The sequence below is a fragment of the Babylonia areolata genome, chromosome 26 (assembly GCF_041734735.1).
Source record: "Babylonia areolata isolate BAREFJ2019XMU chromosome 26, ASM4173473v1, whole genome shotgun sequence".
NCBI classification, from domain to species: domain Eukaryota; kingdom Metazoa; phylum Mollusca; class Gastropoda; order Neogastropoda; family Buccinidae; genus Babylonia; species Babylonia areolata.
Window position 1 is genome coordinate 9,019,905 of NC_134901.1, and position 7,500 is coordinate 9,027,404.

The 7,500-nt window shown below is 43.2% G+C and overlaps 1 pseudogene across 1 annotated transcript in view; it reads right to left on the bottom strand.

Moving 5' to 3' along the window:
- LOC143300730 (uncharacterized) overlaps positions 1 to 7,500 on the bottom strand; it is a 107,954-nt pseudogene that overhangs the window by 20,074 nt on the left and 80,380 nt on the right. The window contains exon 5 of the transcript XR_013057687.1: positions 4,924 to 5,318. The product of XR_013057687.1 is annotated as an uncharacterized LOC143300730 (transcript). The remainder of the gene's footprint in view (positions 1 to 4,923; positions 5,319 to 7,500) is intronic.

The window sequence follows — 7,500 nt, forward strand, 5'->3', positions numbered from 1 at the left end:
TGTGTGTGTGTGTGTGTGTGGTCACATTTTGGTGTGTGTATGTAACATAGATATAATGTTTTATGTTAACAAAAGCGTTTTTGTAAAGCACCTAGAGCATATTTCTGGATAGTGTGCTATATAAGTATCCATTATTATTATTATTATTGTTATTATTATTACTGTATGAAAATAACACTGTCTTAAAAGGGTGTACACGCGTCACTGAAAAACCAGTCTTTATATCAATATGGGATAAAAACACCGTCTCAATAGGGGACACACACGTCACTGTATAAACCAGTCTGTATAGGGGATAAAAACACCGTCTCTATATTGGACACACACGTCACTGTATAAAACGCCAGTCTTTATATGGGATAAAAACACCGTCTCTATATGGGACGTACGCGTCACTGTATAAAACGCCAGTCTTTATAGGGGATAAAAACACCGTCTCTATATGGGACGTACGCGTCACTGTATAAAACGCCAGTCTTTATATGGGATAAAAACACCGTCTCTATATGGGACGTACGCGTCACTGTATAAACGCCAGTCTTTATAGGGGATAAAAACACCGTCTCTATATGGGACGTACGCGTCACCGTATAAAACGCCAGTCTTTATAGGGGATAAAAACACCGTCTCTATATGGGACACACACGTCACTGTATAAAACGCCAGTCTTTATAGGGGATAAAAACACCGTCTCTATATGGGACGTACGCGTCACTGTATAAAACGCCAGTCTTTATAGGGGATAAAAACACCGTCTCTATATGGGACACACACGTCACTGTATAAAACGCCAGTCTTTATAGGGGATAAAAACACCGTCTCTATATGGGACGTACGCGTCACTGTATAAAACGCCAGTCTTTATAGGGGATAAAAACACCGTCTCTATATGGGACGTACGCGTCACTGTATAAAACGCCAGTCTTTATAGGGGATAAAAACACCGTCTCTATATGGGACAACGCGTCACTGTATAAAACGCCAGTCTTTGTAAGGGGCACACACAACGCTGTATTTTAAAGCACCAGTCTTCATAGGGTACACACACGCCACTACATAAAACACCAGTTCTTTATAGGGGTTAAAAACAAAACTCTCCTTAGGGAACACACACATCACCGCACAAAAACAATGGTCTTTATAGGGGCAAACAAGTCACTGTATAAAACACTAGTCCCCACTGGGGACACACAAGTCACTGTAATGTACAAAATACTAGCTCCTATTGGGGGCACACACGTCACTGTATAAACCACCAGTTTTTACAGAGGATAAAAACACCACTGTGTTTATAGGAGACGTTCCTGTCACTGTAAAAAAACAACAACACACACATGTCTTTATAAGGGTAATGTCTCTGCGACTGGTTAGCCTCAGAATGACCGTTTCATGGGAGGTAAGTCTTGAACCTCCTTTGCGAAAAACAAAACAAACAAAAAAAAAATCAACAGGCGCATGACATGCACAACATTCATATAAAACACACACGTCATATTAAAACACCGTCACAGGGAAACAAATATCACTGAAAGTGCCAAGGTTCACGAAGGCTACTCAGAAATGAATTCCCATGATATTTGAAGGAGTTTTCAAAAGACGTTTCCATCAACTCAAAGGTGCCATGCACAGACAACAACCTAAGCCAAAGTGAAAGTCTGGTCTGATATTGTAAACCAACTCGACTCTGGTGAACATGCAGGCAAAATGATAACTATCTTTGATTTACCAAGTACTTCACAGTCCGTAGGGAATACTCTTAAAAAACAAACAAAAACCAAAAAAACATGTGCGATGTCGTGGAAAAAAGTCTATACATTTTAACGTGCAGGCAAAATGATAACTATCTTTGATTTACCAAGTACTTCACAGTCCGTAGGGAATACTCTTAAAAAACAAACAAAAACAAAAAAAAACATGTGCGATGTCGTGGAAAAAAGTCTATACATTTTAACGTGCAGGCAAAATGATAACTATCTTTGACTAACCAAGTAGTTCACAGTCCGTCGGGAATACTCTTAAAAAACAAACAAAAACAAAAAAAAACATGTGCGATGTCGTGGAAAAAAGTCTATACATTTTAACGTGCAGGCAAAATGATAACTATCTTTGATTTACCAAGTACTTCACAGTCCGTCGGGAATACTCTTTAAAAAACACACACAAAAAAAAAAACCCATGTGCGATGTCATGGAAAAAAGTCTATACATTTTAACGTGCAGGCAAAATGATAACTATCTTTGATTTACCAAGTACTTCACAGTCCGTCGGGAATACTCTTAAAAAACAAGCAAAAACCAAAAAAACATGTGCGATGTCGTGGAAAAAAAGTCTATACATTTTAACGTGCAGGCAAATTGATAACTATCTTTGATTTACCAAGTACTTCACAGTCCGTAGGGAATACTCTTAAAAAACAAACAAAAACCAAAAAAACATGTGCGATGTCGTGGAAAAAAGTCTATACATTTTAACGTGCAGGCAAAATGATAACTATCTTTGATTTACCAAGTACTTCACAGTCCATAGGGAATACTCTTAAAAAACAAACAAAAACCAAAAAAACATGTGCGATGTCGTGGAAAACAGTCTATACATTTTAACGTGCAGGCAAAATGATAACTATCTTTGACTTACCAAGTAGTTCACAGTCCGTCGGGAATACTCTTAAAAAACAAACAAAAACAAAAACAAAAAAAACATGTGCGATGTCGTGGAAAAAAGTCTATACATTTTAACGTGCAGGCAAAATGATAACTATCTTTGATTTACCAAGTACTTCACAGTCCATAGGGAATACTCTTAAAAAAACACACACACAAAAAAAAAAAAACCATGTGCGATGTCGTGGAAAAAAGTCTATACATTTTAACGTGCAGGCAAAATGATAACTATCTTTGACTTACCAAGTAGTTCACAGTCCGTCGGGAATACTCTTAAAAAACAAACAAAAACAAAAAAAAAAACGTGCGATGTCGTGGAAAAAAGTCTATACATTTTAACGTGCAGGCAAAATGATAACTATCTTTGATTTACCAAGTACTTCACAGTCCGTCGGGAATACTCTTTAAAAAAAAAAAAAAAAAAAAAAACAGCACAAAAAAAAAACAACAACAAAAAAACCACACCAAAAACAAAACAAAACAAACAAAAAAAAACCCCAACCAAACAAACAACAACAAAAAAAACACAACAACATGTGCGATGTCGTGGAAAAAAAAGTCTATACATTTTAACCAGTTGACTGCTGAAACTTGGTAAAATACGAACAGAGTCTCATCAGTTTTGACTGCAATTGCTACTTCGTGTAAGTAAACTTTTCAACCACTTCAATGATTTTTTGCCAAACAAAACTTAGATACCGTCACTGATTTGCCGATGACTCGCTGAAACTTTTTTTTTTTTTTTTTTTTTAATAGTGGCACCCCTGGTCGATGTTTGGTGAAAATGTGTTAAAAATCATGATGCTGCAAGCTTCACCATTTCTTGGATTTTAGGGGGCTTGGAAAATGGTGCTCAGAATTCAAGGAGTGTCAAACAACAGAAAGGAGCATACCCAACCTGTCAGGTCATGCGTGAAGTGGAGTGATGGCCTAGAGGTAACGCGTCCGCCTTGGAAGCGAGAGAATCTGAGTGCGCTGGTTCGAATCACGCACGGTTCAGCCGCCGATATTTTCTTCCCCTCCACTTGACCTTGAGTGGTGGTCTGGACGCTAGTCATTCGGATGAGACGATAAACCGAGGTCCCGTGTGCAGCATGCATTTAGCGCACGTAAAAGAACCCACGGCAACAAAAGGGTTGTTCCTGGCAAAATTCTGTTGAAAAATCCACTTCGATAGGAAAAACAAATAAAACTACACGCAGGAAAAAATACAAAAAAAATGGGTGGCGCTGTAGTGTAGCGACGCGCTCTCCCTGGGGAGAGCAGCCCGAATTTCACACAGAGAAATCTGATGTGATAAAAAGAAATACAAATACAAATACAAACATTACTTCCGCAACGAAGGCACCGACTCCCTTCTCTCAACAGTGGAACTGTTCGTTTCTATACAAGCTCTCAACGCCAGACAAATAAAATTAAGTACAAAACGTCTCTCCAAAGAACGGCAGTCACACGAACATTAATTTTCTTTAAACGCAGTATTCCGTGCTTATAAGAATACATACAGTGATGAATAAAGAAAAAAAAAAATAAATAAATAACAGGAAATACTGGCACGGAAAACTTGGGATGGAGCTTGGAGGCGGGGGGGGGGGGGGGGGGGAGAACGAAAGGGAGAAATGAAGAAACGCCCCCCCCCCCCCCCCCCTCACACACACACACACTCTATGCGCGCGCTCGCGCGACAGGAAGTGATTCCCACCCACTCGCTTCCACACCGGATACGACATGAAGTGCATGTGCTCGCAGTTGGTTTGTGTGTGTGTGTGTGTGTGTGTGTGTTTTAATATATAATAATATCGCCTCCTCAAACTTGTCTTAATTGCATGACGCATTCTTTTATTACTTCACAAAATAATAGCCTGTTATTTTCATATACTTCTACGTGAATATATATATATATATACGTGTGTGTGCGTGTGTGTGTGTGTGTGTGTGTTGGTGTGTGTGTGGTGTGTGTGTGTGTGTGTGTGTGTGTGTGTGTGTGTGTGTGTTGTGTGTGTGTGCGTGTGTTTCCCGATCGACATTAGCAAGGCGGGGGAAGAGAGGGAGAGGGGACTGGCACACAAGGGTGAGTAGCATGGAAATGGAATAGTGGGGCCTGCGGGGGGGATGGGGCGAGAGGGGGGGACACAAATACGCACAAACAACACACACACACACACACACACGTACAGAACACGCACATGCCACCCACCTCCACACACACACAACTTTCAAAACACACTCCTTTCTTCCCCCCTCCCCCCCCCCGCCCCCTTACCTCCGAACTGTGCGACTGGGGACACTCCTGATGCATCGCAGCGTGACCGTTCCCGCGCAACAGGCCGTGGTGATGCTGCTGCTGCTGCTGCTTTTGTTGTTGCTGTTGCTGGTGGGCAGGATTAGTGTAGTGATGGTGGTGGGGGTTGCAGTGGTGGTGGTGGTGGTGGTGGTGGGGCATGCCGTCCGCGTCCAGGGGGGAGGAGGAGGAGGAGTGGGAGCAGGAGGAGGAGGTGGGGTGCGGGGGGAGGGAGGGGGAGGCCCAGCGGTGGCGGTGAGGGTGGTGGTGGTGGTGGCGGCGGTGGTGACGGGTCAGCAGGCACACCACGCACACCACCACCCCGATGACCACCAGGCTGGTGGGAATCACCACGATCTGAACCAGCTGCCCCACCTCTGCAACACACACACACAGACACAACACACACACACACACACACACACACACACGCGCGCACACACACACACATTATTATTATTATGTTGACCTGTGCTGTATTCAGTTTTCAGTTTCAGTAGCTCAAGGAGGCGTCACTGCCTTCGAACAAATCCATATACGCTACACCACATCTGCCAAGCAGATGCCTGACCAGCAGCGTAACCCAACGCGCTTAGTCTGGCCTTGAGAAAAAAACACACCAAAAAACACAAAAAAAACAACACCAAAACAATAATATATAAATACATAAAAAAATAACTATTACTAATAATCATAATATGTGTAAGGCGCAAAAATTTGATGAAGTCAACTGTAAATAACTAAATAACTAACAACTATAAATAAATAAATATATAAATAACAATAATAAAAATAATAATAATAATAACTGTAGTATTAGTACTAATTGTACTGCACTGTATTGCAGTCTACAGTGATGCAACACTCCCCCCCCCCCCCCCCCACCACTGCTGAACGTGTTAACACAGCACAGCAACAGCACTGAGCTCACACGGAAGCCAACCCTTGTCAAGCATTTGCACGAACAATCAGGAAAGTTGGAAGGCACATTCTGAACTTGGTAGTAACACTCGCACTCCGAGCCACATCAGCAAACGGGGCACAGACGCTGTTCGATCAAGACAGCAGCTTGATTTAGCCAGGCTCAATTCTTGTTCGGGCAAGCGGTTACGCTGATTGGTCCACTCAAGGCTGCTTCACCGTAAACACGCAAACGATTAGCTGAGCATCATCATGCGAGACCAAGGTGTGTGGAGACTGCCCTGGCCCCGTGATCGAGAAGTCTAGAGCGTCTAGGAAAATGTTACGACATGCTACGACGTCGGAAAATGAACTCGTCGGAACAATTTTGACGATGGCGCCAAGTCGGAACACGCTGCAATCGACGCAGGGATCGCGCTAGACTTTTTCAAAACGCGTGCAGCTTACGCAAAGTCGGCACAAAAAAAAAAACGCATAAGGTAGAGTCATAATTGCGTCAGGCCTATGACACTAAATCAAAGGTTTACTCACCTATTTTCGCCGCTCACGTCGGCGCTGAAATTCACCGCAAGCCCTGACAATCATATTGAGTCGATTCCGTGACTGAGATACAGCGGAAAACAAAAAAAAAACGGTAGGGCCTAGGCTAGCCGATTAACGTTCAGCAGTCAAACAAGACTTAACTTTCCCGCTACAGGGTCACGCCCTGTAATGACGCCACTCTGTTCCAAAACTCGTCAGCTAAGCAGTGTTGTGTGCGCGCGTACTCTGTTAATTGGCTGTAGCTGTTAAGAGTCATGTAGGCATCTCGCAGTGCTCCGCATGCACAGACACTTTGTCTTGTACTGTCTGATTCAGTATCGCAAACCTAGCTGCCAAGTCAGTCCTAAAGATGCATTGATACGGCTTGGAGTAAAAGTTGTTTTGCGTAAGTGTTACGCGTGAGCGCTGTGAAAATGCGTCAGCGAAAATCAAAATGCGTCAAATACGCGAAAAACATGCGTTAACGCGATCCCTGAATCGAGCGTAACCAAATACGGCGAATTCGTAACAGCTGGCATCTCTTGAGTACGCTGGCACGCCCTTACAAGAAAGGCTTAGAACGGAGTCTTGAACAGATACGTGGCAGTGAGGTTCAGGCAGCCAGAGAACGTCGCCTGCCCCTCAGTGCAACATCAGCTGACCTCCAGTGCCCTGTGTGTGTGGTCACCACTCTGCAAAAACATACCTGGCCTGCACAGCTACTTCCGTGTGCACAGATGTGTGCACGATCATGTCCTTCAGTGAAACCGAGGGACAGCCATCTTATCTTGTCGTGTGTGTGTGTGTGTGTGTGTGTGTGTGTATGTGTGTGTATCTATATATATATATATATGTGTGTGTGTGTGTGTGTGTGTGTGTGTCTGCGTGTGTGTGTGTAACAATCATCACAAGATTATACAGGCCAACAATGCTTCATTCAATGACACATTGAATTGCACTGCATTCCCCAGGAAGAGCGCGTCACCACGATACAGCGCCACCTATCTCTCTCTCTCTCCACCACCCCCCGCCCTCCCTCCTCCACCCGTATTTCTCTGTCTGCAGGTGTGTTTGTTTTAACAACAAAGTGGATTGTCATCCAGAATTAAATGTTAC